Source organism: Ammospiza nelsoni, chromosome 18 (genome assembly GCF_027579445.1).
Source record: "Ammospiza nelsoni isolate bAmmNel1 chromosome 18, bAmmNel1.pri, whole genome shotgun sequence".
Classification (NCBI taxonomy): Eukaryota; Metazoa; Chordata; class Aves; order Passeriformes; family Passerellidae; genus Ammospiza; species Ammospiza nelsoni.
This window is the reverse complement of record NC_080650.1, coordinates 14,706,694-14,714,602: the sequence shown is the minus strand read 5'-3', so window position 1 is coordinate 14,714,602 and position 7,909 is coordinate 14,706,694.

Sequence of the window (7,909 nt, the reverse complement as noted above, 5' to 3'; positions counted from 1 at the left end):
CAAGGGCTGGCATTGATTGTGCCCCAGGTACTTCTCAGCACCTTCCCAGCCCAGGCTGATTGAAGATCTCTGTGCCTCTGTGCTGTGCCTAGGGTGGCTGCAGGCAGTGCCCCAGCCCTGCTGGGCTGGCAGAAGAGCTGCTTATCAAGAGAAATGTGCTTTTGAAGCTCTTCTTGGTTACCAGGAGCTGCCTCTGTGCCAGGAACCCAGCCCAGCTCAGCAGCACAGACAAGCACAGGGACTTTAATGAGCCTCTGGGGCTTTGTGCTCAGGCCCTGAACATCAGTCCCTGAGAGGGAGCTGAAGAAACTTCTCCAGAACTATAAGTCAGAGTCCAACTCCAAAGTTTCCTGGACTTTTAATGGGTCCCACTGAGGGACATGACTGGGGAAGTGTCCCCAGGTCCCAGGCAGAGCAGAGGCAGTGATGACAGGTGGGGACAAAGAGAAGCCAAGTCTTGGTGCCCTGGGGCACAGCAGCAGGGTCTGTGCCACCAAGGGCTGGGAGGAGACACCTTGTCCTGAGGCACTGGGGTCTCCTGGCACAGCCCCAGCCAGGCTGGGCACTGTCAGCCCCTTGTCCTGCCCTCAGCATCCCCCCTAGCCCACATCCCAGTGGCCTCAAAGATCTGCTGGAAGGAGTCCCTGGGGACCCTTGTTCAGGAATGGCCCTGGGGGCTCCTGGATGCTCCCAGGGACTGCAGGTTTTCCAAAGGACTTGGGTTTACCTTTTGCCTCGGAGTCTCTGAGAGCTTTCTGAAATAATGCCCTCCACTTATCTGCTGTAATTAGTCCCTGGAGAGGCTCTGTCAGTAACAACACTCAGTGGGGCTCATTAATGCTTTGAGATACTCAAGGATTTTAAGGTACTTTATGGATTTAAGAATACTTTTAGGTATTCTTAAATACCAAAAATCCAATCTTTAAGGATTTTCCTTCCCACACTGATTCTCTGAGAGGTTTTTGTGCCATCCGGGCCTCCAGTTCTCTCGTCCAAAGAGTCCAAATTTGGGTGCCAAATGTCGCAATGAGAGTGGCTATGACAAACCTTTCTGGTTCCCCAACTTCAGGGCAAGGGTGGTAAAAATGAAAAGAAGCAGATGCTGGGAAGATGAAACAGGAAAGCCTTATTAATATGATTGCCTGGCAATACATTTTTAAAATATGGAAACTATAAGTGAGATTGAAATGAAAGCAAGCTTTAAGATACCGTTAGTTACTGAACAACTGGAAAACTTATGGTATGGCTGGCTGAAGGTAATCCCCTTTTGATGAAACAATACCCCCTGCTTGCAGACAGGTCCACGGGTCAGAGCAGACCCTACTAGCTTGGCAGAAGGGGTCCAAAGAGTAGTTTTTAGGGTTTAAAATGTAACACAGTATGGTAATGTAATTATTCCTATAGGCCGTATGTAAATGCTGTAAGATTTGTATCTTGTAATAGATTGGTTAGTGAAAATTAGAATATGCAGCACAGAAGAAGATTTATTGCATAGTAATGGGAACTCCTCTCCTCTTTTGGGCATCCATTTTGGGTGCCTCTTTTGAGGTCCTCTTTTGGCCTGCTCCGAGCTGTGGCTGGCAGCTCCAAACAAGGCCTCTGCACCCACACCCTTTGCAATAAACCACAAATTCCAAGACCTGGCTTGAGACATCTCTTGTCTCTGTCCATCCCAATTGTCCTAGCCCCTGATGCTCCTACAAGCAGGATCAATGGACTTGCCCAAAAAGAACTTTAGTAACAGGGTGAAAAACAATAAACATGGAGAAGTCGAGCACAGTACAAGGGGCAGGATCCAAAGACCTGAGATAAAGGTGAAGCAACAATATACACAGTTGAGGGTAGAATACTCTAGAACAATAACCACAGAGGGGAAACAAGTAACCAATAGGGGAGGAGAACTTGGACAACTTAGCATAACAACACTAAAGGCATATGGGGGAACTCTCAAACTTACCCTAAGTTAAACTAATGATTCCCGGGGCTTGAAACTCATGCCCATTCTTCTGGGATAAAATCTGGCTGACTCTGAGTTACAGCTGGGCTAACTACCACACCACTGCTTTGCTCTGGTCCCTTGGGGCCATGTGGCCCAACAGAGCTACAATGATGTCCTTGGTTCCACAATGCTCCACAGTGTCACATTGGTCCCTTGGATCCATGGTGCTCTGCAGTGCCACAATGGCCCCTTCATTTCACAAGGCTCCCAAATGTCACACTGGTCTCCATAGGAAGGAAAGCACAGAGCCCCCATGTTTCAGGAGCTGATGAACAGTAACCACCAAGGCAAGCCTGACCTGTCTGTCCTGGCAGGTTTGCTTGGAGCAACCCTTGAATATTTGAAATTATGAATGCAGAGTCCTAACTTCAGACATTTGTGCCTGGAGAAGAGGAATGGGGTTTTTTCCATAAGAAGAAAAGCACAAAGTCTTTTCCAGTGTTTGGAAAATAGGTGAGTTCTGCCCCTCAGGAGTCAAAGACCAACCAGACTTGTTTGTCCAGCCAAACTTTTGTCTGGGAACAATCCTTTAATACACAGAAATTTGGAGGTGGAATCCTAATTTTAGCCATGGATGCCTGGAAAAAATGGACAGTTCTTTGCCATAAAAAGAAAAGCCTAGAGCTCCAGTGTTTCAGGGGCAGATGGGAGTGGCCTTCCAGATTCCAAGATCAGCCAGACCTGTCAGGTGACCCCTGGGAGGCCAAGGCAGCCACACCTATTTCATGTTCCCTTGATTCCACAGGGCCCTGCAGTGTCACAATATCTCCTTGCTTCCATGAGGCCTTGCAGAGCCACAATGGTTCTCTTGCTTCCATGATGCCCTCAGGTGTCATAATGGCTCCTTGATTACACAAGTCCTTAGGGATCTTAATGGTCTCCATGGTTCCACAAGGCCCCACAGTGTCACAATGGTCTTTTTGTTCCATGAAGCCTTGCTGTTTCCTATGCCCTCCCCAATGGTTCCACAAATTCCCATAGTGTCACAATGGCCCTTTCCTTCCATGAGGCCCCACAGTGTCACAAGGGTCTCCATGATTCCAAGGGGCCTTGCAATGCCACAATGCTCTCCATGGATCCACGGTGCCTTGCAGGATCACAATGGCCCTTTTGCTCCACAAGGCCCTGAAATGCAGCAATGGCCTCTTGGCTCCACAAAGCTCCACTGCTTCACATTGGGACCATGCAGCCCAACAGAACCACAAAGATGTCCTTGGTTCCACGAGGCCCCACAGTGTCACAGTGTCACAATGGCCCTTTGGATCCATGGTACCCTGCAGTGTCACAATGTTCTTCTTGGTTCCAGAAGTTCCTACAGTGTAACAGGTTCCACAAGGGCCTGCAGTGTCACCATGGCCCATTGGTTCCACAATGCTCCCCAGTGTCACAATGGTCTCCATAGGAAGGAAACAAGTGAATACCAGAGGTGCAGGGGTATAGGTGGCATGTGAGTCATAGTAAAATATATGTATTGTATAGGTGGCCTTGCCCCGATAAGTCCCGCATGTTCTAATGGGGCTAATTCCCAGGTGCCCATGGCTCTCCACATCAGCGCGGCAGCTCTGTGGGACCAGAGTTGTGCATCAGTATCGTGCCCCGTGCAGCTGCAGCAGGCTCAGGAAACAGAGGGGCCCGAGGGTGCCGGTGCTCTCCTCCTGTCTGGCAGAGCCCACTGGACAGGCTGTACAGGGCAAGGGGCCCTACAGGCTGGTGAGCACCGAGCTCTCAAGGCAGTTGTGCCCCTTACCCGTCACACGTTGGGGCACAGCGCAGGAGGCTCATCACCACGGGGGCAGGGTGTTCTTCAGCGAGGCTGACAATGGCCATTTGCAGACCGGCGTCCACAGACTCACAGGACGTGAGTCTCTGCAGCATGGCACTCACCACGGCTTGCACCTGGAGGAAGCGGCATGGGGAAGACTTGGAGTGCTGTCCAAGGGAGAAACTTGCCCAGCTTCCCCCAAGAAGTGCTTGCCTTCCCAGCCCACTGTGATGGGGCTGAGGGGGGCCAGCAGACATGGCTTTAGGGGCCACGTGATCCTGGGAGGCCTTCAGCCCTGGCCCCAGGCTGCTGCAGAGAATTAAAACCCTTCTGGAAAAACTCCAGAGTAGGTCTAGGACTCACAGTAAGCATGGGCATGGCCACAGTCTCTGGGATGCCCTGTGGGATGATGTTGGTGGTGGCCATGCCCTCTGTCAGGGCCATGTCAACCTCCTCCCAGCCCTCATCCATTTCCGAGTCAGAGCTGGCGGCCAGGTCAGAGGATGCTGTGCTGGCAGCAGCCTCTGCCCGCAGCTCACTGGGCCTGGATTCAGGCTGGGCCGTGCCCTCGGGTGTGGGGCCGCTGGTCTTTTTGTGCTGAAGGCACAGGAACCTCCGCAGTGTCTGCAGCAGAAGGACAGGCGGGAAGAGAGGGACGTTCCATGGTCTGCTCCAAGCGCGGGGCTCGGCTGGGCAGTGCCAGCAGGCCCAGCCCAGGTGGGGATGGCCACAGGTACCTGCGCTGCTCGCTGGAAGCAGCCACGGATGGGCTCCTGCTCTTCAGTCTGGTCCTGGGCCGCATCTGGCAAAGAGAGAGCTCAGCCAGAGCTGAGGGGCTGCGGGAGAGGCCGGAGAACACAGCCCAGCCCTGTGCTCCCCAGGCAGGGACAGCCCCCCGGGAGCCCAGGGATCGGAGCATGGCCATTGGTGGGGGCAGCCCCGGCCCCTGTCCCATCCCATCCATGGGCGTGTCTGCAGGGATGGGATGGGATGGGATGGGATGGGATGGGATGGGATGGGATGGGATGGGATGGGATGGGGCCAGGATGGCTGCAGGCACCGGCCCTGCAGCCCAGCTCCACCACTCACCGTCCTGCAGTGGCTGCAACTGCTGCAGCTGTGCAGGCTGCTGCGCTGGGGCAGCTGCAGGGCCTTTGCTTTTCTTGCCCCGAAGCCTCTTGAACAGGCTGAGCAGTCTGCCTGCCATCCTGCTGTCTGACCTCAAGGGCACCTTCGAGACAGATGCCTCGGCAAAGGCCCGAGTCAGCGAGTGCTGCAGTCGTGCCTTGCAGGCACCTCCAACAGAGGAGCCTCAGGAAAGCTACAGGACAGCAAGTCCTGCACTCGAGGTCTCCTGCCACAATGACAGGAGACTCCTGATGAACGATGGAGGTTCCCACAGCCTGGCCACGAGGGCACCGGCTGCAGGGATGGAAGATGCCTCGGAAAAACTCCAGGTCAGCAATCAGTGAGCCAGCTGTGCGGGGACACCTCACCGCACCGCTCTGTCACCTCCTGTCCTGTCACGTGCACCGAGCACTGTGGCGTTGCCTCGTCACCGCCAGCACCCATGTCACCATGTGTCACAAAGGGTCCTGTTCCATTCTGCTCCATGGTAACCGTGCTGTGCCATGTCAGCAAGGACCCTTGGACACGCTGCCAACTGCCCTGGGGGCACCCCCACCCCACCCAAAATGCCTCTGATTGGAAGAAATCCATTGCCCCAAGTGTCTAAGACAGCCTTGGACACACCAAGCCCAGCCAAATGCTCAGGGAAGGACTCTCCACAGTGTCAGGCCAGCACAGCCTAGCTCGGTGCTGGCTCTGGAACAGAGCAGCCTCCAGCAAGCACAGGGCAAACACATCTTGCCAAGAGTTAAAAACACAGCAGATAGGGGAGGTGGCATGAATGTGTGCATCAAGGCCTTTGAATTCACAGCTCCCCAAGAGAGCTTTGGGGCACTCGGCTGGACAAACAGGATCTGGCTCAGACCTGTGCTCAAAGGTGGGCAACAAACCCTGCTACAGGTGCTTGGCTTGGTCTCTGCAGGCCCAGGCAGATACCCAAGCTTCTCTTCACATCCTTGCCCTGCCCCTCTGCCAAGTGCATGGGGCCTCAAGGACTGAAGGAAACACAGGCAGTCAAATGGAGACACTTGCACCTGTCTCACTGGGGGCTCCTGGGAAAGCAGTTTCCTTGGGAATCAAGCCCCTCTCTTCCAGGGGCACTTCCCCAAATGTGTACATTTCCTGGGCAGCACCAACACACTCTTAAGTGTGGGGTGCGGAAGTTCATGGACATCACACCATGACCAGTATGATCCAGTGAAGCTAAATTTATTATTCCTAAAAAGACTCTATTTATAATAAATCTCTACTGTCCACACGTCTCTAGCTAATACATGATTGGTTAATCCTAGCTGTTCACACGACTAAAATAGAATGCTGATTGGATTACCTAATTTTTCACGCATCTCTCTGGGGTTGTCTGGCCACCCATGGCTCACTTTCCCAAGCTTGCTGACAAACTTGCTGAGTCCTGATGACTCTTCTTCTTGTATCTTTTTCAAGGATATACCGACCCCATTTCTGGTTATGTCCATAATTCATTCTTTGTGAATGTGTTCATTGTCCATTATTACAAGCAGGCTGGATTCAGTGCATTGGCTAAATATGGCCCTTGTCTTACCAGAACTCCTCAACCTGCAAAATATCTTCAACAGTTCCCCGCTTTTTTTTTGCTCAAGCCAGACTGATTTAAAAGCATGGTCAATTACTTTTTGCACACAGCACAGTAAGCAAGGCACAATAAGCAGAATTGAAAAAAGAATACCAAGACAATAATATGTAGAATTATTTATTAATTACATAGCCAAGAATACCTAATACAGACAATAATACATAATGCCAAAGCATACAAAGTCCTTGTTATTCCCCAGGATTTTAGCCACTCATCAAAAGAATTCTAAACAACTGTCAGCTTTTTCACATTCTCCTTAAGCAATGACAGTTTCTTGTGAATAGATTCAGAGTGGTCAGAGAGATTCATGCAACAAATCCCTTCAAAATCTTCAGACCCACCTCCTTGTGCTAGCAACAAAAAATCTATAGCAGCCCTATCCTGTAACACAGCGTGGTGTATGCTGCCTAAATCAGTGGTAAGCTCATTCAGTATTGCAGATCTAATGTTAATTTGTTTTCCTGTCCAACAGGCCAATCATTTGAATTATGTAAGGGCCTTTGATGAAGCTAATCCTGGTGTAAAAAGTGATGCCAATTTAACCGAAGGCCAATTCCACAATTCTACATTATTGCTGCAGTCTGAACCTAATGGATGCACACTACGTTTTGGACATTGGAATTTGTGCCTGATGTCAAGCATCTGTTGAATGCTAGGGGCAAACAGTGTCAATTTCCCAAAATAGCATGGTCCTCCTAATGCTTTCCGAGGAATTGCAGGCCAAGCTTTATCTCCACAAAAGAGAAATGAAAGTAGAAAACAGTTATTGTAGAAGTTTTTGTAGAAGGGACTTTTCTCCCAAATGATGTAGAAGCTTTTCCTGTAGTAACTAATGCTGCAAGTAGAGTTTGAAAACCTTTCGATTGGAAGATTTTAGGAAAGTTGAGAGCTGCAATTTCACAATTTGGTTGAAAATCTCAACGTGCACTGTCACTTCTGCAGTATATTTTTCCATCTAACACGTTAATTCCAGCTGATGTGCATACCCTAATAAGACTTAGAATGCCACCCCATTAGCAGGTGATGTGTCATAAAAGCTGGGAGGAAAAGTGTGCTCAAGAAGCAGCAAGACCTAGAGTGCAGGGTGATCCTCTGTATAGTTTAACAGCACAACAGTTCCTTGGCAAGAGGCCCTGGGCTACTGCCACTGCCCAGGCTGGGAGCATTGATCAAGTCTCACAGATATGTGTGCTTGGCAGAAAGATCTCTGAATGTAGAACCTGAGAATGGAATAGAGATGGAAGCAAGTTTTGATAGAGAAGAAAAGAATTGCTGAGCTAGTCTCACTGGATAACCAAGGAGGCAAAGGATGTGTTAGTTAAAAGGGGTTTTTATGGCTTAGAGCAAAGGATAAACCCACCTCAAACAAGAAGATGTTTTTACCAAGCAGAAGGATACCACAGGCAAA